This window comes from Triturus cristatus, chromosome 9, assembly GCF_964204655.1.
Source record: "Triturus cristatus chromosome 9, aTriCri1.1, whole genome shotgun sequence".
NCBI lineage: Eukaryota > Metazoa > Chordata > Amphibia > Caudata > Salamandridae > Triturus > Triturus cristatus.
The window spans coordinates 670,384,656-670,409,011 of NC_140592.1; the positions used below are offsets into that span (position 1 = coordinate 670,384,656).

General features: G+C 42.9%; 1 protein-coding gene across 1 annotated transcript in view; it reads right to left on the reverse strand.

The window, feature by feature from the left end:
• KLC2 (kinesin light chain 2) overlaps positions 1-24,356 on the reverse strand; it is a 263,961-nt gene that overhangs the window by 39,652 nt on the left and 199,953 nt on the right. The window lies entirely within an intron of this gene.

The following is a 24,356-nucleotide window of genomic DNA, read 5'->3' on the forward strand; positions in this document are numbered from 1 at the left end:
AAGAAAAGCAAGAGGTAATGATCTGTAGGCCAGGATGGGTATGCACCATATTCTATAAAGAGGCAGAGAACCCAGAAAGCATATTACTGGCACTGTCATCATACTAGGGGCATCATTTCCAATTTGGCAGATGGTGTGCCCTGTCAGTGCAAGTTATGGCCTCTGCACCACCGGCAGAAGACCTCATGTCATATTTAGTTCTCTCCACAATGTAGGCAGGGATTAATGTGTTTTAGTGAAGCTGCCCTAGCTCTGCTAAAGTCACTGAAGCTTTGGAGGACCAGTGCCATTTGTAATAAGTCTACTCTGCAAAGTGGGAGTTTGCTATTGAAAAACAAAAAACTGAATGGGCCGGATGTGCTGGGAGTTTTCCTCCAGCATGCGCGGGCCTTTTCTCTTGTTTCCAGTTCGGAACCACCAGAGGATCCATGGCTGTACCAAACAGGAAAATTGTATGACGGACCGACTGCCCTAAGTAGAGTAGATATTCAGGCGTATGTAGAATGACAGCCCTGTGGTGGACAGGCTGTATGTCAAAGGATTCCTCCAGCCCCACTTGGCACATCGCTGACCTCTGAATAAGGCCTGCAGACCATAAGTTTGGTAGACGGGGAATCCGCCTCTTTTTCATAAATGTCCCCATATCTACCAAACTTTAAATGACACCCATGTTTATGAAGATATCACAAAATACACATACATAAAAAAACTGGGAAAGGTAAAATGTTGCGCTCAAATATTTTTAATAGGAAGGGAATGTGGGATTTTAGAGAGACAATGAGTCATGCCGATGTTTATGCCGGAAATCATAATAACCTTACTCTGCACACATCTTTGCTGTACTGCCTATTCAAGCCATCTAACAAGGGACCTACTGATTATAATTCTGAACCTGAATGTCAATCACGGTGGCTTTAGGAACTGCTTTTGAGAGGACAATCAACTTCTCCTTCACAACATGGAAAGTAGTATGAAGTGAGGTGGGAAAGAATACTATGCTTTCTGTATTAAAGTTTGTTTAGAAGTGTTAGAAGAAATATCTCTAACACCAGTTCTACTCCATAGGCAGCTTCATTCTTTAAAATGTTTATGCACATGAACTGAATCCCAGCGCACTGTAGCAGAGAAAAATGAATCACTCCACCCATACACAAACCATGCCCATAAAGATACAACCCTTACTTTTTTTTTTATCTTTTAACAAAATGAATGTATTATATTACAATTCCAACTAACCATCTAAAATGGGTTTAAAACTATAAGAAGAACTACATGAAAAACAGTTCAATTATAATGGGGCATATGCTAATTGCAACTAGAGAAAATCGTTGGAGATTAATGTTGAAAGATTGATTCACTAAGAAATTATGAAAAGGCAGGGAAAGTAAATAGGGACCTTATTGGAGACTTTTGATAGTAGCGTTAATAAGTTGTTTGATCAAGTAGGAGCAAAATTAGTTTGTTTTTTTTAACAGGCTAAAAAAGTCATTGAGAAACATGTCAATTTATGCAAATTAAGATAGATCATTTGGTCTAGCAGGAGAACGACTGACGTCAGCAGCCAGAAACTTGAAACATTGCAGTGTTGTAAGAGGAAGAGATACACAAGCATTGGCAAAGCCAATACATCATGACTTTGAGACCAATTGCCTTTGCCAATGGCTTTAGACATAATGTGCAGTCTCCCAAATGCTTTTAGGCATGGCTATAAAAAAGGGGCAAAAAAGCCGGTGACGTGGCAGCCTGTCTCATTTTTAGGCGTGTGCACCAAGCAGGTGTGAGTTTCAAAATGATGTGATTGAATGAGTTTTTGTTTTTTTTGCTTACCGATCCAAGACCGAGTGAAGAAACAAAAGAAGCACAAGCATGTGGGGGGAAAAGCAATCCATGAAAGAGGGTGAGCTCCTACACATGTAGTTATATGGAGGAGGGTTTGGAGTCCATGGGGAAGCAACTCTGAGGGTGTGGGGAGGGAAGTAAACTGACACAGAGGAATTTGGAGCAGGATAAAGCAAATGAGTGGCAGAACACAACGTGGACCTCGGCGAAGAAGCACAGGTGAGAAAGAAACACAGGGTTAGAAGAACACGAGATCGAGTGCATCATGACGGGGGTGGGGAGAAGCACACAGACTGAAAAAGAGCAACACGATTGCAGCAGAGAGAAGTACACGGTTGAATAGCTGGAAAACATATGCACTCTTGTGGAGTGCTTAAACAAAAAAAAAACAAGCACACCCAATAAGACATCCCACAAAGGCAGCACAGTGTCCTTTTCTAATAACCAGTATAACTACATGTGTAGGAGCTCACCCTCTTTCATGGATAAACAAAACTTTAATTGAAATACAAGCCATCATCAGCCGATCAGGGCTGGATCCTGAAGTTAGTTTAAAAAAAGCTTGATTCTGCTATGTGATATCAGGGAGCTACAAACCAGTAAAGAGAGAGTCAAGGAGGAAAATATATATAAAGAAATTATATATAAACGGCAACCCTACTGCCCCCCCCAGTAAGGTAATCCAACCACAAAAGAAGCAGGTTGCCTTAACCAACACAATGAGCAAGATCCCAAAAGTTGGATGTGGATGCTGTCTATTGCAGGTCACGTGGGGCCTTTCAGCCCAAGGAGGCCATCCTTAATGCAAGAGGATGTCTCACACACAATATTGTGTCATGCTTCATCATAGGCATCCTCTCCCCACCCTGGTAAGATGGTACTACCAGGGCGGACTCAACCTCCGTGAAGACTTGGCTGTTGGAGGGATTTCTTACATAAAACTTACAGGATAAGGTCGGGATCCAGTTCAATTGAAAATACCTTCAGGTGCCTCGGTTGTCACCTTTATTAGTGAGGACATGAGCTACAGTAAAAACAAATCAAGTGAAGGAAAACTCAGAGAATGATGACTCTAGTCCATCTTACAGTCTGCCAACATGATTCTGCTCATACGGCTAGCCTCCTAGATCTGGGACATTTGTGAGGGCTGTCGGATCTCTATAACAACTGTACCGGGTGTACCCCGTTTCCCCACATGCTCGTGTAAGGGAGTACACCTAAGAAATACTCCAAGTGGTTCCTACCTGGGACTCTATGCGCAATTCGTCTTGCACCCTAGGCTTTAGGGGCTACCAGAAACTCGGTCAAAGGAGGGGTGGTGGCCTTCGTAGTCATACATTCGTCAGAAGGCATACCACACTGTAGCACCTACACTGATCCGCTCCCTGCCGCTTGGTACTGTCAAGGAGCCAACAACTGAAGCTATTATGCCATCCTGTGACTGTAACAAGAACTTGCCTATGCATTGTGTCTGGCTGAAACAGAGTGTTCTTGCCCGAAGCCGCAGATGCTCTAATTATACCTTTAGTCTGCGTGAATGTTGTGAACCCAAACAGATTGGGCGAACAATGCACAAAGAATAATTCACGAAATGGGCCCCATGAGACTAAAACACTAAGAGAATAGATCTCAAGGTTGGGCCCACTATATTAAAAATAGGTGAGCATACCATGGAATCCTAGTTTCGTCTAGAATGTGGATTACAATGAACATGAAAGAAAGACTGCCTGGCCAAGCACACCTCTATGCAAACGAGCCAATATGAAACCGGCATTTGCAATGCAATAGGTCTCGCATTTACGCGAGTTTAAGCTAATAGCATTGTAAATGGCAATGAGTTTTATTTAGGTTTCTAAAACCAAAACATAAATAAAAGGCATTGTCATTTACAATGCCAATAGCTCAAACTTGCGTAAATGCGAGACCTGTTGCATTGCAAATGCTTGTTTGCCTGTGCTACACTGAACTGATGCGGACCGCGCTGCAATTTAATTAAATAAAGCAGTGCGGCCACTAAAGTGAAAGCGGACCGTGCTGGAATAAGGAAAGACCATTAAAGAAAATAGTGCTCACCCACTAAATAACGGAGACCGTGTAACGAGCCAAGTAAAAGGTCCAGTCGTTATGGGAGGTAACAAATGGAGACAAGGCGGTACCCAAGAGGGACTAACAAGTCTGAATCGGAATACAGCTTTTACGAAGGACAATGACACCAGCCAATTGAAAACATGGGCGGAGCTTCCACTGCATACTCTATTACAGCATGCCCTGCAGATCGAGCAGCGCATGTGCACTGCTGCTATGCTCTACCTAAAAAGGAGGCCAATGAATGGCTTCGCAAAAGAAATTATGACAAAATTGGAAGCGTACCACGTAATGGACGCATATGTCGAAAAATGGGTAAACACAACATAATGGTTCGGCCTGCCTTTAAATATCCTGACAGACAGGTGTCTTCAAAATAAAATGAAAGGTCTGAATTAACGAGTGGGAATGAGCATTCGAGAATGCTTCATTGAAGGGGACTTGGGACCAATACAAAAACACCCCTTAACAATATTTTCTGGCAGATTTCATTGCAGCCTACATATCTTGGCAGAAAGATCACCAAAGTACAGTAATGCATCAACGTAGAGTTGCCTGTCGCCAGACCCTAGGAACAAAATTCCCAAATGAAAATGAAAATTGACAAATAACAGAAATACACATACTGATTTGGTAATTGTTGGAAAAATGCAGTAAATGTACAGTTGACGTTGAATGCTGAATGTATTAGAAGAGAATGGAAATGGATTGAACAAGTGGACTCAATAACCAACGGACTGAACAATGTAGAGGAATAGGGACAATCTGCTCTCCTCTAATCCATTCAATATTCCACTTCCACTGGGTATGTATAGAACTTTATTTCGGCTACCAAGCCATAAATGTTTTGCAGTCACATCAAATCACATATAATCAATATTATAAACATACTACCTATTTACACAAGTTGAAACTATCAATAAGATTAAAATTACAGATGAATCTAATGTCAGCATGTCTGTACTATCATACAACTTTAAGCTAAAATTGGCAACAAGTACAAGTGCCAATCAATAAAATCATTTATATGCCTTAATTAGTTAGCCGATAGTTTGTACAATCAAATCCTTATATCGGCATTAGGAACATCCAAGTATTATTGAAATAAAATCCTATCTAAAAGATCAGTATTCAAAGCTTAAAGTTAGTTAAGGCCTTATTTCTTTGATTCCATGCACAATAGAGGAACCGTGATACAGCAAGGACTATTTGTTCTCTTGAATCACTTTGCAATAGCCTTGCAGCTTCCCAGTAGTGCCTCTCGCCCATCAGTCTGAAGATAGCAATTATCAATTTCTTTCATGCTATCTCATAAAAAAGACAAAAAAACAAAAAGTGTACTTGCGTCTTAACTATTTGTGGGCAACTTGGGCAATATTTTGAGTTGTTAGGTATATTACACCACTTTGAGGTATGAATTCTCAGTGGAAGACCGCATCAGTATTGTACATTTAGCCTGGAAAGGATGAATTTTATCCATATAGGGTTCGAACCTTGGTACACATTTATGATTCAAGAACAGACCGGATATGCTCCCCTCTTGATGGACAACCTATATTTGCTGCAGCACTTCCTCCCAGTATAAGTGCTTTACTTTCTGTGAATCTGCGTTGGTGACATCCACAGTTCGCCCATTCCAATTTTATTTGACAGGTCCCTTATTGTATTTAGCCAAGGAGTACACACATCCTTATTGACAGCTAACAATTCCTTAACAGAATCCCGATAAATTACTAACTTTTGAGTGGACCAAAGTCAAATCCAGTACATCAAGGGTTTAAACAGAATTGCTCGATGTATTGGATTTAATGCCAGATCTAATCTCAGTGGTGTGGTGGGCGAACTTACAGGGAGATTAAAGAGGGCCCTAATAAACTTATTCTCAACTTTGGTTAAGATTTCTGATTTTGCAAATCCCCATTTCTCAGCTCCATAGGCTGCCACTGTTAGCGTCAAAGCTCTATATACAGTAATAGCAGGAGACACTGCACCCCCTAAGGCAGCCTTATATTTCCTACCTAATGCAGAGGCTTTCTGGTGTAAAATAACTTAGCCTTTTTCCAGCTGAGCTCCCCAAGTTAGGTTGTCTGTAAGTCTGACACCTAAATGGTCAAAATGTGAGACCGTCTATTGACGTATTCCCTCTGTACGATCGGTGGGGATTTATAGTCATAAATTTGGATTTAGTTTGGTTAAGTTCTAAGCCCCTTTCCTCAGAGAAGGCAACAAAGATGTTTAATTCTTATTGGAGAACCCATTGGTGCTCTCGATATTATTAGAGTGTCATCCACGAACATTAAGATCGGGATGGATACACTCGGTAGCTTGTGGGAATCATGCCTGGATTCAGCCAGCTTTTTAACAGCTCCATTGATATATAAGCTAAAAAGTGTGGGGGCAAGGACGCAACCTTGTCTCACCCCTCGCTTAACATCAATTCTGTCTGTTAAATCTCCTTTCATATTCCATCACACCTTGGCATAGGATTTTGCATGGAGAGCCATCATAATAGGTCTCTTTGGATTCCATAGCCGACCAGGATTTTCCGTAGGTATTCACTCAGAACCAGGCTAAATGCCGCTCTCAGGTCAATGAAAGCGACATATAGATGATCTTGCATCAAGGTGACAAATTTGCAAGATAACACTTTGAAGCGTAGGACCTGGTCCAATGTACTAATGTTGGTGCTAAAACCTGCTTGTGCTTCTTCCAGAATATTATTCTCTTCTATCCAATCATGGAGTCTGAATAACACCTGCCTGCAAAAAATCTTTTGTGTGTTATCCAGCTGGCTTATAGGTCTGTAGTTTGAGAGATTATTTATTTCCCCCTTTTTATATATGTGGATGACGACAGCTCCGTGCCATGTGAGGGGAATTGGGTCACCCTTTAAAATACTATTACATACTGCATTTAAGTATGGGGACCAGATCTCTGGTTGAGATAAAAACAAGTCGCCTGGTATTCCATCCATCCCAGGGGCCTTTTCTTTTGTCATCTGTTTTAATGTTAAATCTGTTTCAGCTAAAGTAAAATGTAAGTGAGCCACAGTTGCGTTAGGTACTCTGAATTCCAAAAGGTTGAGATTCCCCTCAGTCTCGTCCAGTTCTCCTACTGGGGATCTGTTGGAAGTTTTTTCATAATCCATTTCCTTATACAAACTTCCAAAATGGGCTACCCATCTGTCTGGTTTTATTACAGCTTCTAGGTGATTGACGGTGCGTGTGTTGACTGCTATTAACTTACAGAAAGCCTTTTGATCCCCCTTTCTAGAGCTTTTGTTATTACCATCCATTGTTTCACATTCCATTCCCCTTTAATTCTAAATAGGGCAATCTTATACCTATTCCGCGCCTTAACAATTTCTAATCTATTGCCCTTTTTGAACGATCTTAAAAGATTATGTTTCTCTAATCGACAACTTGTCGCATACCAAGAGGGGGGAGTTTTTCCACAAGCACCTCTCCTCTGCTCCTTCACAGAGTATGGTCTTAGGTCCATTAGTTCACAGCGGATGCTGACAAAAATAATATTCGGAATATTAGAAAGATCAATCACAGACGTTTTTTGCACAATTAGATCATATAAATGTGTCAAATCCTCAATGTGCATTACAAATGTTGCCCATTTTATGTTTCTTAAACGGTTAGTCATTTCTAATGGATCCTTTATTGTAACAGGAGTCAAGTTTACATCTCTAAAGGGGCACATAAAGAAATTTGCACTTAGTGCCTAGTGGTCACTGTCAGATCTTGGAATTACCTTCATATCATGTAATTCTGGCCATCATTAGCCACCAATATGTAATCTATTCTTGAGGTACTTGGACTTCTTTTGAAAGTTGGACAAGGTGAGCAATCAGATTGTGTATTACCATTTACAATTGTCAGGCCGTGATCTATAATTAGGTCTACATGCTGAGCTCCCACCTTAGATGTTTTCCTATTAGCAGACAGGACTACCCTAGGTGTTTTTGCTACTACCAAAGAATTGGCTTCTAGGGCATTTCAACAAGGGTCAGCAGGTATTCATATATTACAGTCCCCAGCTCCAAACTTTACTTCCACTGTACATTTACTGCATTTTTCCAACAATGACAAAACCAGTAAGTGTTTTTCTGTTATTTGTGACTTTTCACTATATAATGCAAACGCTCGCTCATTGGGTCTGGCGACAGGCAACTCTACTTTGCTGCATTACTGTACTTTGCCGATCTTTTCGGCTGGACAGGGAGGCTGGAATGTAACCTGCCAGACAATATTTTAAGAGGTGTGATGTATTGAGCTCCATTCCTAAGTCCCTTCAATGATGGATTCTGAAATACTTGGTCCCACTCACGAATTCAGACTCTTATTCATTCTATTTTGAAGATACCAGTCTCTCAGGGTGTTTGAAGACAGGCCAAACCATTATGTTGTGTTTCATTATTTTTATTTTGTGCACCCATTTATGTGGTACACTTTCAATTTTACCATCTTTTCTTTTCAGAAGCCATCCATTGGCCTCCTTTTCATAGAGTCGTTTTAGCATATAGGAGTGTTTGGCCAGACAGTCTTTCTTTCATGTTCACTGCGGTCTACATTCTATATGAAACTACGATTTCACGTTATCATAACTTGTACTTACATTAGCGGGCATAACTTTGAGTTCTAATGACTTAGCGTTTTTTTGTTGGCAAAGGATTATTTTATGAATTATCCTTTACGGACTGTCGTCCAAACTGTTTGGGTTCACAACGTGCCTGTAGAGTGTGAGACAGAGGTATAGAGCATTTGCGTGCGTTCTGCAAAACACTGATTCAGCCAGACGTGATGCAGAGGAGAGTTCTTGTTACATCCACAGGATGACAGATTAGCTTCAATTGTTGGCTTCCTCTTGTTTTACCTAAGCACATAATGTGTTTTTTCCATCATTTAAGACCAAAGCCACGATCGGTTGACGGTGGCTAGTATTTCAGTTTTGTTTGTCCACGAAAGAGGAATTTATACACATGCTGTTATACTGGGCTTTTAGAAAAGGTCAACTTGCTGCCCTTTTGGGCTGCTGTAGACCATGGCATGGCTCCAGCTTTCTATCACTTTTCTGAGTGATTGACCCATTAGTTTTGTAACTTAGTCAGTAGTTGCCTGTAACTAGCTCACAAAGTTCAAGCTGCTCTTCATGACTACGCAAGCCCTCTGTGCTAACCACTTTGATATCGAGTAACATTAGTGGCTTGAGTGCTAATTGAGGGAACAAGGGATTAGGTAAGCCTCCCCCTTACACACTGGTCTACCCAAGGAGTGCATCCTTTAAGGTAGAGTTTTTAGGTTCAGAATGACCTCAGTACGTGTTTAAGGAGAAAAACGGTTTGAAGTTCTAACTATTGAAGCGCTCTTCAATTACCTTTTTGACATGAAGTGATATTTGATCTGGTCTGTGAGCTAAGTAAGGTAACAACCGATTATGTTAAGCCTTTCCCTTATGCACTGGTCCTTTCCACCGGTGTATGCATTAGGGTAGAGTTTTAGCTGAGATACACTCCACTATGATTTAAAGAAGAAATCTAGTTCTATAGGATGGTCAGACTCACTGGTAATTTGTGCCAGAGGAGCCATATCACACATGATATGGTTTGTGTTGGCCGTTTGAATTTACAAGGAAGGTCACAGATGGTTTTGTTACTTTTTAGATACATATTCGGGATCCTAGGACTTGGTAGCCATTACATCCAATTGTTCAAAATATTGGATGTGGTAAGTGCAGTATGTACACTTGAATTTTGATTCAGTGCGGTTTGCACACGGAGGAAATAATAATATGGTTCATAATAATTCTTGTAGATGCTACAAACTAGTCCTGATGAAGACCCCCACTAAATAGTATGTAGGGGTTGAAACGTCGATGCTTATGACATGTTGACTGCCATTTATTGTGATTCGCCTACACCAGATTCAAACTATCAGCCAGTATTGAAATTGCTTTGCGAATTAGTCTACATTGTTAATTTTTTTTTTGTTATGTTTACAAATCTCACTCGGCGCGCTATTTGCACACGCCACATTCACTGCACCGTCCACTGGAGCACCCACAATCCAATTGTTGAACTGAAATGATGGATAACAGTAAATATTGGAATTATTATATTATGGATGTGTATCGATTGTTCTGGCCAAAGAAGCTCAGACTTGGGGCTTTCTCCGAAGGAACCATTGTTTCTTCATACTATTGATTACCCAGTTTCCTAGGAATAGAGGGTTGCCCCATATACTGTTTCTATTATGAAACAAAAAGTGTAGGCATGCTCTTGGAGAGGTTATCAGTGCTATGAATCTTGGAGTCCCAAAGTGTCAGCCATTCATTCTCTAAAGTGGGAACTTCGCTTGCTGCCCCGTTATTCCAGGTCTCTGCCAATAACAGCATTGAAGTTCCCCTAAGAATTGTCACAACCTAAGAAGTGTCTATCAGGGTCATCTAATTTATTTTCCAGCTACTGGGTGGCAGTGCATAAATATTTAGAAATGTCCCTAGGCTCCCTTTAATGACATTGACACTACAATGCACTTTCCCTGCTTGACCAGCAGGGCGTTATTGTCTGTGAAAAGATGGAAATCCTATTTATGAAATCTAGCTCCTTGAGCTCTTACTGAACCAATAAAGCAGCATGCAAATAAAACCATACCTATCCACAACTGTTTCAAGCAGACGTGATATAACTTGGCATAATGCAGGCCCACTCTATTTTTGATATTTTAAATGAGTCCACTAACATAGATCTCGTCCTGCTGTTAGCGAAAAGACAGATTACTCACAAGTGGAAAGCGGCATATCCATTGGCGTCCTCTGTGGGGGTCCTTTCCATGCTAGTGTGAGCTTAGGAGGAGAGTGCACTACTACACAGGGAAGAGGTAAGGGGACTCCGCAAATATCCAATCTTAGACACGTGGAATGCCCTTTTACATATATTTCACCAGTGTGGAACAGTGATCCCGTACCCCACCTGATGACCCCTGTGGCATCCCCCTTTTCCCTGTCGCCTTTTGTGTTAACTGTAATGCATTGGTCTACATATTAATTCATGGATATCATACACAGCTTCTGTGTTATTCTACATTACACTTCTGAATGAGTGTATACACAAATTGATACCTATCTATGTTTATTGTTTATTTGGTTGTTCCAAACTTCCCTTTCGATTGGTTTCAATTCCCATGTTGAGAGTAATTTACGGACATTTTTGATGTTTTTGCCCTCCAGGAGGCCCCATTCATAAGTACTTTGTATTATTGTTTGATATTTTCTTTGTCACTATGTCCGTGGCCTAATTGGAGGCCACTATGTGGATAATTGACCTGTGTTTTGATATTGCTGCATATTGTTGTTTTATGTACACTTGTGCTTTTGGACGTTACTCTTCTGCACACATTGCTATACCTCTACACATGTACTGTCCTAGAATTGTTAAGATATGCATTTTAAGAAAAATGCCAATAAAACCAATAAAAATAACAATTCAATGAGTCCACTTACATTGCAGGTCAGGAACTCAGACGTTACTTGTTTAAGACACAATACCTGGCCCTCTCACCAATATCTAAATAAATCTACATTTGTAGCAAGCGATTCCACAAGTAGCATAGTGAAAATCCATTTTCCAACCTAAATATAAATGAATGAACCCTCGTACTACACTTACGCCATCTATTGTTCCATTTTGGATTCCTCCCTCCAACCTGAAGATGAACTCAAAATAATCCTACTGAATCTACAGAATGTTTTGCCCATAACAAGTGCAGCAGGTTTATCCTCTAAAGCTTTATGAGGTTTTGATTGCATAATGGAAAAAATATATGCAAGAAGAATATCCAAACAACTTGTAACCTGTACCGGATAGGTAGCAATCCTAGCAAAAGGTAAGACTATACCTGTTCAAAGCACCTCACTAAGTGTCGCAGAGACTTTACTGTAAGGACAAGTCCCACACACCATGAACCATTCAGGATTGCCTGATAGCAATTTTTTTTCGGTGCACCAGTCGCTGGTTACCTTATAATCCACCTCCATGCGCCAACGCCAAGAGGAGGTCCATTGAGTCGATGTCACATCTTTTTCTGCCTATTCTGAGCCAGTTTCCTTTCCTATTTGTAACATCATGGCACCAAGCTCCTATTACTAGCCTCATTATGCATAGGACTGGTAATGCTGGACATTTCCTAATATCAGAGATATTTAATGTACTAGAGGGCACACAGGAATATGGAAGTATGTGTTGAAAAGGTCAATTGAAACCAAAATCTATGGATTGCAAGCTGGCCTGCAGTGGGATCATCCTGAAAATACTGCTTCTCGAAGTATTTGTTGAGTGCCATGAGAATCAGTATTTATTGCCACCCCTGAATTTTTTCCACTAAGAAAAAACTAAAGAAATCCTTGCTCTTGTTTTTTTTGTGGGAGGAGCTTCAGGACATCCTTTTGCAGTGCTGTCAGATGCAAGTAGTGTACATTACAAAAAGACATGGCTGGAAGTTTCTGAAATCTCATACTGAACTATGTCCACATAAAAGCTGTTGGATGCATTATGTTGCCATGCTGGGAAAAAGCTTGGCATTATGCCCCTTGGTGGTAAGAATAAGTCAAATGCGCCTTGATTAGTCACGGGGAACTCTGGCCAAAATATGCTAATAGTCAGTGAGGCTGAAATGTTTTAGAGCTATATTGGTAGTTTCTCCACTGTCTGTAAGGTTGTCTTAAACAAGTAAAATACTGGTGATGCCCTAAAGAGAGTGGCTAGTGAGCTTGCAGCTTTGGTTTTAATAATATGAAATGCATCACCCATATGCTTTTCGAACAGATTTTTATAGTGTAAATAGAAGACAGGGTTTTGCATGGAAAGGCAATTTTTCTTCATTGTAATAGAACATGTACTTTGCATTTTGTTGTCTAATCTTGCAGAAAGGAAAACTCACCGACTATACTTTCATAAGCAATTATTTTTAGTATAGAACATTCTAATGTCTGTTTTATTTAAGGGTGCAGGGTTTAAAGAGGACTGTTGAATTAGGACTTCTCTCATATTACCAAGCAATTACCTTTAAACCAGTTGTTGTACACAGGGATTCTTTTATCTAATGTTTTTTATTACCCGCCCAAGAAATAAAACTAATCACATCCATGAAATTTCTGCATTAGTTTGTACTGAATTAGATTGTATTGCACAGAGATAATGTTAACTCTACATCGAAATAATATGGAAGAAATGTTCACGTTGTAGGGGATTATGGTCTGCTTGTTGATTTCAAATGCTTGTAAGTGGGCAGGTAAAAGTATATTTGTATTTTAGTACCAAAGGAATTTTCTTAGTTGAAAACTATATATTTTAAATATGATATGAGCTATGTGTTTATATAAACTGTTTGTATGGCCTTTTTAGGCATGACGTCAAACTGTTAATAAACTGAAACTGATGTCTTCAGTCTTCGCTGCTGCATGGCTCTTCTTTGTCCTCTTCTTCGTAGGTCGTCGGAATCGGATTTCAGGGTCTGGGGGAGCCATCTAAATATGAGACTTAGAGGTGTTAGAGGACAGTAGCAGGTAGGGACCAATGGGTTCCTTACCTGGTGTGGCTACACCCACTATTAAGCCACACTCCTGTGGGAGGGGGGCATAGCGCTAGCCCTGATTGGATAAGTCCCACCATCTTCAAGATAGTTGGAACTGGAAAATGTACTTAACTTCGTCTTCAGCACCTGAGGGGTGGAATTGGCGAAGGGGGGCAGCAGCTGAGGCTGGGGTGGCATTACCACGGTGGCAGGCCTTTGAAGCTTTCCTGTCGAGCACTGTGATTATCCTGGGGGAGGAGATGTCACACCTCTGCCCGGGATGAGCTTTGTTTCTAGCCTCAGAGCAGGGGCGCTCGACCCAGGGGTCCAGAAACATGTGTGGTGGTGGCAGGCTGCTTAAAGTAGCTCAGAGACCATACCAGGGTTGGTAGGGTTTTAGGGGCACCTCCGAGGTGCACTCTGGGAACATATTTGAATAAATCCCACACTGGAATCAGTGTGGGTTTATTAAGAGGAGTTGTTTGGTTCTAAACACTTCTGAATTTAGTGAAGCCATCCAGATGCTAGGGGAACTCGAGTTGTTGAGTTTCAAGCCGATGTACTCTCTATGGCTTTACTGGCACTGGCACTTAGTAAGAATAGACGTAGACATTTTAGTGCATATCTGCACATGCAGATATGCCAACACCTTGGATATAGTGCACGCTGCCTTAGGGCTTGGAAGGCCTACTAGAGGGGGTGACTTACCTATACCTTAGGTAGAGCTGCTGGATATGGCACACAGGCAGTCTGCCATGTCGACTTGGTCGTTTTTCACTGCACCAATCAGCCCCCATGCCCTAGGTACCAAGGTTACCATTTACTAGGGACTTACGTGGGGGGGTCTGAGGTTGCCAATCATGATACAGTCTTAGGGAAAAAACACTGGTACTGGGAACCTGATTATCAGGGACCCAGTACTCTACAGTCAAAGTAGCATCAAAGGCCAACCAAAAAGTGTGTGGGGGGGGGGGGGGGGGGGGAGATACTGCAACAGAAACCCACTTTCCTACAACATCACTACACTGTTGGTCATCTGTTGGAAGCCCAAACATGAGGGGTCCAATAGGGCAGTGGAAGTCTGTATGTTTTTCTTATGTATGTTCTTGGACTAAGCATAGCAGTCAGCAAGCAATTTCCCCAGGACCAGGACATGTTTATGCCAAAGTGGTCTATGGAACCTGGATACAATTACAGCAGGCCTGACCACTTTTATAAGGTAGCAGCACAGGCATGGATTATTTTTCTCTACATATGTAAGTTCTTGCTTTCAGGGTCTGGTGAAACTGTACATGGGAACAAAGGATTACGAGAGTGCTTTAGAGTCACAGCAAAAATTAAAGTCAGTCAAGACCTGGTTGATGAGTCACTAAGGAGAGTAATCTGGCACTCTATACTTTTTATCTCCTCAAGCAATAATTGTTTGCATTCTTCTTACAATGAAGTCCTCCAATTGGGATGTATGTGTTTAACTAGTGTAACGTATTATTGTGGCTAGAGAAAGGTTAATCATCTGTTAAAGCCTTGTATTAGGGTGTGGAATTTAACCACTTCATTCTGAGGAGAGTTCCTTAGGGTGGGAGGAGAATGGGAAGGGGCGGGTAGCCTGTTCGGCATCAGGGAATAAACATCCCATTCAGCAGCTGTATCGTCTAGTTGGGTTTCATCCCCATTATCTAATAATCTTCTAGCATGTCATCATCAAACTCCTCCCCGTCTGGTTCTTCGTATAAGATCTCCAACTTCCCCTTTGAAGTTGAGTTTAGTATTAATCAAATTGATGAGCTCACCATTTGAGCGTATTCTCAAGGCTTTACTGCATAATCTATCATGGAAGACTCACTTCCTCACATCAATAACCTCAGGCCATTGAGTTAGTAAGATAAAAGCATTATCAGTACAGACTTTCACTGTTTTCCATGGTAACACAGTTCTATGAAGACCGTGTCTCTAGTTAATCCTAAACATAGTCTCATATATCAATTAGACCATCACTATTCAAACATTGTTTCCCAATACATTAACACCAGCAGAGTAAGCCTTGCATTCTCTAGGTGTAAGAAGAGTTCTTCGTTTTTATTCAGACAACCCCAAGACAATAAGGAAGGTCAACCAGCTTTTCAAAAAAATAAGTTATGGCCGCATATGTCAGGGTCTGGCTACTCTTACTTCCATCACCAGTTAGATAGTACACAGCATAAACTTATGTTAGCAGCTATTGAATAAGCCTCTACCACACAGACCTAAAGCACAATCTACCAGAGGAAAAGCAGACAACACGACTTGGCTGAGAAACATACCTTTAACAGAAGTCTGCAAAGCAGTTATCAGGAAGACATGTTACGTTATTTTAATCTAACACACATATCACCAGAGGGTATCCCGGTGAAAATCTGAGGAGATGTTTAGAGAAGTCTGGAGAAGAAAGAGGATTAAATCAGTCACATTTCTAGCTTCCCTCTGATAAGGAGCTGGGGGAGAGGATAGTTAGAGGAATTTTATTCCAGGCATTAGGGTTAAGGTATGAGAATTAGTGCCCATCAGCTCTTGTACAGAGAATATGATGGTGCAGGAAAGTAAAAGATACAGAGCAAAGGCGTCTGGTCAGAAGGTGGAATTGGATTCTGCTATTAAATAAATGGGGCATCAGTTGTGGAGATCCTTAAAAGTCTGAAAAGCAGTATAAAAAGAGCATGCTCTTGGATGGGGAGCCAGTGGAGAGTGCAAAGGTGGGTGGATATGGAGGAGTGGTGGGCTAAGGTTCAGTACTAGTCTGGCAGCCACATTCTGAACCACTTGCAGCCTCTTAAAAAGGTGGGAAGAGATGCCTACATAAAGAGCATTCCCATAAGTTAACCTACTGGTAAGGACGGCTTGAATAACTACATCCTAGTGTCCATTGGGAGACACTTGAGCATTTTTATAAGTATCATCAGAATACTGAAACAAGTCAGGGACCGAAGTGATCTGACCAGCCAATAAGAGCTGGGTGTCTAAAACAATTCCCAAGCTTCTGTCATCTATATAACATATCGCGTTGAAGCCAAAGGATCTGATAATGGATGCAAGAGGCACCATGTATAGGTTTAATAAAGGAATGCTAAGCAAAGGGTCCTGGGGAAAACCCCACATAATCTGAAGAGAATCACAGTGAAATGGTGGGAGAAAGTTGGATTATGACCAGTGACACTGTATCGAACACCGCCAACAGGTCCAACAGAAGCAGGGTGGTGGTAGCTCCCTGGTCAACGATGCTGCCTGTAGCAGTGATAAGGATGGTTTCCGTGCTGTGCTCAGACCGACAGAATGGCTGCAATGAATCAAGAAGATACTGGGTATCTAGGTGACTTTTGAGTTGCAAATTAATCAGTTTCTCAATACTTCAGCATATAAGAGAAGAGAGATGGGCCTGAAATGATTTAAGACCTTAGGGTTATTAGCTAAGGCCTTAGTTTCTTATAGAGAAGAACATGGGCATGTTTCCAGACTGAGGGTTAGAAGGCAGGTTATATAGAGATGAAGAGGGTCGTGACAGCGATGCCTAAAGGTTATTAACTAATCATAAAGTTGTAGTGAGGGCTGGGATAGTTGGGCATGCCAGATTTGATAGAGAGCATGGTCCTGGTTACTTCCCCAGTATTTATTGGGGAGAGGAATGGCACAGATGTCCATGAGGAAGTAGTAGAAGGAAGGGTGATGAAATGCAACAAGTTCAGCAAGGATTGTGACTTATCATAAATTTGTTTGATTAGTCAGATTCGTACAGACGTTGCGAGAAGGAACAATAGTTTGAGTGAGGCCGAAAGAACTGCTTCACTTCACAATAGTAAAGATTTCTCTCACAGAGTTAAAGCTTTCATGAATACAGGAAACCAGGGAAAGTGGCCTGACAAAACTGACGCAAGTATGATAGTTTTATAGAGTGGATTTGGAAGCGCTGTTGTCTAGATTACATTTGGTGCATCTCTAACAGCACTCTAGCAGCTTACAAGTACTCGCTACATGAGTGGGCTCGTGCATGGTCCTGAGGTGGACTTCGGTGGCTCATTACTGGGGCAAGGGTGTTGGCCATCGCATTGGTGAGCTAGGTGTTGAAATTGATGGTGGCTGTGGTGATGTTGGTCGGTAGTGGAGGGGGTGTTCTGAGAGCTAAGATTACCAGTTTTCTTTGGTAATTGCTTTCCAAGAGCGAAAATTTAAGTTGGGATGAGACAGTTGAAGTCTCCATCAAAATAAGTGTGTCAAAGGTCAGAGCATCAATAAGATCTCAAATCTCTGCACCATGTTTAGCCAGTGAGTGTGCATTGATATACAGGCAATAGAGGCTAGTCAACGTGAAACTCTCCTTAAGGAGCGGGAGTTAGGAACGTGGGAGCAACACAGGTTGACCACTTTAAGAAGAAAGGTGGGTGGGCCGTCTTTGCAGGAAGGCAGATGCCGGAACGTCAGTTTGAAGATGAAGCAGCAGTGGTGGCACCTGAAGGCGATTAGAGTAGAACTAGACCATTACTAACCAGGAGATTAGAGTAGTATTTGACCAGGGGGGGGGAGAGTGACCCTTATCCTACTTGATCTATCAGCAGCATTTGATTTGGTCAACCACGAGCTGCTGTTTGCTAATCTCCACAACATTGGAATGAGAGATCCTTTCTTCTCGGATGAGAATAGGTGGAACTTAATGAACTCGTATTTGAACCATGCTCACTGCCTTGCCGGGTCCCCCTCAGGGCTCCTCACTAAGCCCCACATTATTTACAGTGTATGCTACGACTTCGGCTGATCTAATCAGATCGTTTGGCTTATCGCTCACATCTTACTCTGATGACACGCAGATCGACGTCTCCTTGTCCAACAATGAGAAGTACACAGGCATTAAATTCCATGACTACATGCGTGCAGTCAGTGGCTGGAGGGCGAACAACTGCCTGCAATTAAACTCTGGGAAAACAGAGGTCACATTGCTTGGAATTCAGGCATTCTTTTTGGTCTCCATCCTGGTGACCATAAGAGTTGGGCACTCTTTTGACTCCTGGCAGGAAAGCCCAAAATCTAGTAGTGCTACTGGATGACAAACTAACATTCGGTGCCAAAGTTAAAGAGGTCACATCCTCCTCCTTCCACATGCTCAGGACAATAAAAACTATCTTTCCTTACATCCTTCCTGACCTAAAGGAAACAGTAGCCGCATCCTTGGTTCTTTCGAAAATAGACTACTGCAATGGCCTATACACAAATATGTAACAGCAATATGTGAACAAACAGCAAACCCTGCAAAATGCAGCAGCATGGTTGCTGTTAGGGAATTACGAAATTGAATTCCGCTTCCAATGCAATTTTGCATAGTCTGAACAAAGTCATTTGGGTTGACTCACACCCTCTACCGAACATATCTGAAATGCTGGACATGGTAGCAGGAGCCAAAATATTCTCTAAACTCAACCTGGCATCGGCATATCACCAGGTCGAACTGGACAGGGAATCACATCATCTCACAGCGTTTAATTCTCCCGCAGGTATGTTTCAATTCTGTCGTATGCCGTTTGGCCTAGCCTCGCCAGCTTCAGTTTTCCAGCAACTAGTGGTCAATCTCCTCAAAAAGATCAAGAAAAAAAAAGTCCTTTCGCATGGTAACTCTCCAGGAGATATTACAGCTTCTAAATTATTTCTGATTTTCTGGCTAGCCTAGATTTACAGGATGCGTGTTTCCATATCCCTTTCCATCCTAAGCATCGAAAATGTCTCCGTTCCACTGTGGCAGGCACGCACTATCATTTCAAAGTGCTTCCCTTTGAGTCCCGCTCAGCTTCTCAGGTTTTTACCAAGTGTCTTGCTCCTGTGGCAACATACCTACGATTAAAAGGCCTGCGGATCTTCCCATATCTCAACGTTTGGTTAGTGAAGGCTCCTTCTCTTCATCAAGCCTCGGAGGTCATCTCCTTCTGCTTACAGCTCTTCCGCTCTCTAGGGCTGACAGTCAATTATCAAAAATCTGTTTTCATACCTTCGCAGCGGATAACGATTCTTGGAGCAACATTGGATACCCTCAAAAACAAGGCATTCTTATCCATAGAAAGACAGAACACCAATCTATCTATGGTTCACAATGTCTGCAAAAGAGAGTTCGCTTCTATCCGTCTCCACAAATCCTTTCTCGGCATGATGTCTTCTGCCATCCTCCTGGTGCCTCACGCACGTCGAAGGATGAGACCCTTTCAGGAGCAATTGGACAAACATTGGCTTGATATTATTCGGATCACCCTGACTTTTCAGAGGGACACCATTCTCCGTTGAGCTTATAAGATGAAACACCATTCTCAGACTTCATCAGGAAAAAAACAGGAGTAGAAGCCCCTACCTCTCAGAGAGAGTGGCACACATTCTATTGCTCCTTTCTAGAGAATGATAAATGCTTCCTTCTTTAGCAATTGAAGACAGGGTGGTACTTATTTTTGAGGCATATGAGGAGGTGGTACTGTAGCAAAATCTAGGGTATAACTATATATTATATCCAAGACCATTTGTCTGTGGTTATTTTCTGCCATTGACCTAGATAATTAGAGAGAGGAGTTTTCATGGACGAAGTAAACGCAAGAAGAGCAGCAGGCAGTGAGACTTCGTCACTGTTTTCTGACAGCATCCCTGGATTGACTTTGTTGTTTCCGCCTGGGCTGTCTGGAGTAAGCAGCCTGTGGTGGTGCACGATATTGCTGCTGATGTTGGTAGGAATGGCGAAATGAGGTGTAAGCCGGAGGCTCATATTTCTGGTAACCACCTTGAAATTAATAGGCTGCTCTGCCACATGCTCCACGAAAGTGGATTTTCATGTAATGGAGCGTGCCCAAAGCCTTAGCTGTGTTAGTCTTAATGGTCTGTAAAGCATCATCAATATGTTTGCCAAAAAGCGATTCACCATCAAACGGTAAGTCCAGTATTTTTCTTTGCACCTCAGGGCGGAACATTATCGCTTTCAGCCAACACTAACGCCTGAGGACAGCAGCTCCAGCGAGCTGACTAAAGGCTAGTGAAGGTATACGTAGAGGTGTGCAGTTCCTATAGTGAGGAAGATCGGGGGGGAGCCTGAGGGATCAAGCCAGAGGATCTGATCCTTCAGGAGCAAGAGCCCTCACACACCCCAAGGAGTGTCATTCTTCATCATAGGGCAGCTCCTCGTTGGGCCGGCGCTGAAATGCCCAATGGGCCCCGCAGGGGGGCTCTTTGCCAGAGTTCTTTTAAGTTGCCGTAGTGAAGTATGAGGTGTGATGTGAGGATATAGTGAGTGAGTAGAATTCAGGGTGCATTGGACCATTTGTGGAATCAGCTCCTCAATCAGGGATGGGAGCGAGATCGATAGGCACTTTGATGCCCTTTTGACTTCTCTTTAGAAAGAGAGTGGTTGGATGGGATAGAGTCCGGCTTCGACTTCTTATGCTCCTTTAACCTAGGACTTACCAGATGACTTAAACCATGAAGAAGACTTATCGTTGGAATGGCTTCATGAGCGCAAATCTGTCTGCACCCTCACTTGGGAGTGGGACTTATGCAAGGTTTGTGAATTCTTTAGATTTACGAGAACATACTGCTTTGCTTCATGGTGCTGGCCAGACTTCGGGTGTATGACGTCACATTCTTCGTGCGACTTGGACTCGTGCCCTGAGCCCAAACACTTGAAGCACACCTCACGTGGTTCTGTTACTGACATCTGTTTCAGACAGTCACGGAGTAGTCTGAACCATGCAACCTTCCGGCAGACATTATACCCTTGCACACTGGAATTCAATTAGGAGAAAATTGTCAAACAAAGATAAACAGAGTACCAAAAGTAAGAAAAGGACGTCAACGCATAGGAGTGGCACTTATCTGTTGCTCCATCACTTCCGGGGCGGAACAAGGCTATACGAAACCACAAAGTGCCATCTGGGAGTAATGGAGTGGGGCGACACAGACAACTAGCATTGCTCAGGATTACTGTTGTGAAAACTTATGGATCCAGGCTAGCACCTGGGTATATTTAAAAATGAGGCATCTGCAGTGAGATGTATCCAACAGAATGGCATATTTAACCATTAGGTAAAGGTAATGTAATATGGTACAAAAAGAGCTACAGAAATGATCAACACAGATTATCTATCTAAAGAGCAATTCAATGGTGACTATGGATTTTGTAAGAAATAATGTATCCCTTTCCAAGAGACAGGACAATAATAAATGACCTTTAGCCAGGCAATTCCTTCTCCAGTGACCCAGATCAGCTCTTTGAAGCAGTGTGAAATACCTTCTTAGGAAAAGACGAAAGGGGTGAGAGTGCCAAGAGGGTCTCTGGCAGGAATGCAGGGAAGAGTTAATCACTGGTCAACTACCTACTTGTCATGTGATGCGAGAGGAGAAGAGTGAACAGTAACAGCAGATGGATACTGAAGGGCCTTGAAAGGAAGCTCAAAAGAAACTTGATGACCCGTGAAGCTTTTGAAGTTTGGAACCACCCTATTCCCGTCATGACTGTCTCTCCTTACCAAAAGAAGAGATCTGGACTAAGAACCAGTTGGGTTTGATTTTCAGGGCAGGGAGAGGGAGATTTCTCATATTGATAGGTCCCGCTCGGAGGCGAGTCTTGGCCAGTGGGCTCTGCGAGGTGTTCCAGGCATTGGAGGTGTATCCGTGGACTCAGGCGTGGGTGTGGGAGCCACGAGCATCAACACTCGGTGAATCCGGGACTGCGAGTCCCAGCGGCCCCTCTGATTCAAGGACATTGGCCGCAGCTGGAGACTCTTCCCGGCCCCTCCTACTTTTCCCACTATATCTATTTCCACCAGAACGCGTACGCGGGACGCGTCCGGGGCGCGGGCCAAGGGCGGGCCCGTTGGAGACCGAGAGAGACCGGACCGGGCCACCCCTTTTTCATCTGCGGACTAAGCCGTATGTGTATATTTTAAGCTATTCGATTGCATTGGTTCTTAATTACCCCTTATTATTTCACTGTCTTATGCAGGGTATATTGTCGCTTTATTACTACAATTTACTCATTGTGTTATACCTCACTTGAGTATGGCACCCAAAGAGGGTAGGAATCATGTGACCAAAGGTAACCTCACTGGCACATTAGATCAGTTTATAGTAAGAGCTAATTCGGTGATTGATCAGGGTATTGTTCTTATGGAGCGCAGAGTTTCGCAGGATTTGGCCCTAGCAAGGAGATCTTCTCTGGGCCTTCTTGCATCTGCGCGCACCCCTAATGGTACTGGTGCGAGCAATACAATCCTCCCTCTGACTCAATTTGTTGATGATACCTCATCTAGTGATCTCTCGAGTGATAATGATCTTACGACTAATTCAAGAATTATATCCCCCCCAGTGACTAGACATGGACCGATCCTGCGCAAAAAAAGGGTCACCAAAGAAGGGTTGACATCAAAAGCCAAGCCCAAAGCCACTAGGCAAGTTAGTACCAAGACAGGGGGAGCTAAATCTGTAAAACGAGGTGTCGGTGCAGCCCCAGAGGCCGACTTAGCGGTCAGAGAAGGACAGAGTAGCCGCACCCCTCCTCCAGTTTCTATCTCTTCTAAGTCCCTTGGGGATCCCCCTGCTCAGGTACCCGCTTCACCTACATTTCTGCCACAGCCACCTGGGGATGCAATACCTCCGCAACAATTAGATCTATTGCTGCGTACCCTATTGGGACCCCTGGAATCTAGGTTGGAGGGTATGGTGACCCTTCTTACTAAGCTCGAACAACAAATTAAGGGTCTAACTGAGGGTGTTAATAACAAAGTACTCCCCCCATGCCTCTGTAAATGTGGCTGTACCGTTACGGCCGGGGTTTTGCCAGTCCCTACGGTTCAATGTACAGCCTCACGGCCACCAACCTTTCCACCAGCTACACCACTGGCAGTTCCAGCTACCTCTCACATTCTCTCACAAGTACAACACGAAGCTAGGCCCCCCACTGACCATCATATAGATAGCAACACCTTGGGAGAGGCCCCTCTGGTCAATAACAGTGACAATGCGAGGATTGAGAGGAAGCGAATTCAGGGTGAGGCTTCCAGGTCTATCCCGAGTTTAGACCTGCCCCCGGAAGCAAGTCCCTACCTGGTTGTTCTCACAGGGGTCCCCGAAATTAATGACCACAGTACTGAGGAGTTTTCCAACCTGAAAAATAAGGCAATTCACTGGCTCACCAATCACAGGCCCTTGCCACCGCATGTTAGATGCGAGATCATTATGGTTAGAAGGGTGGGGTGGGTGGGGCACACTCCTAAAAACATAACTGGCGATTGCGTTATAGTTAATTTCCGGGACGCCAGGACAGCAAATTATATCTGCAATTGGGAAACTCCCCGTTTAGACACAAAAATTGGGGTGCGTCCCCTCTCCTACTTTTATCCAAATGGTCAATTGAGGCCAGAAGAAAGTGGTTGGACCCATATTTCGCATCCGCTCAGGGGAGGTGGTGGGAAATCAAGACAAGCCCCCTTTGACCCAAAATGGTCCTATCCCCTCTGTTCAAACAGGTTCAGTTGCCTTGACCAGGTTGACTGACTGGCTAGGTACAACCATACAGCTCAGGGTCCACGGGGGGTAGTATCCTAGGCTTAGAGCCCACTGAGTCGTCTAGGGAAAGGAGCTTGTCTCCTGGTAATAAGGGGAGCACCTCTATTACAGTGGGGATTAGTATTAGTAATAGTATTAGTATCCCCCAAGAGTACTCTACACTGTCTTTTGTTCCCCACCAATCGCCAGTTATTCTCCAAAGTGCCAGTACCACCCCTATTGGGCCAACTGATCCACACCAGCAGAGTAGCTCTTCCCCTCTACCGGACCCCTCACTTCATCACCCGTGTCATCCTCAGTGTATGA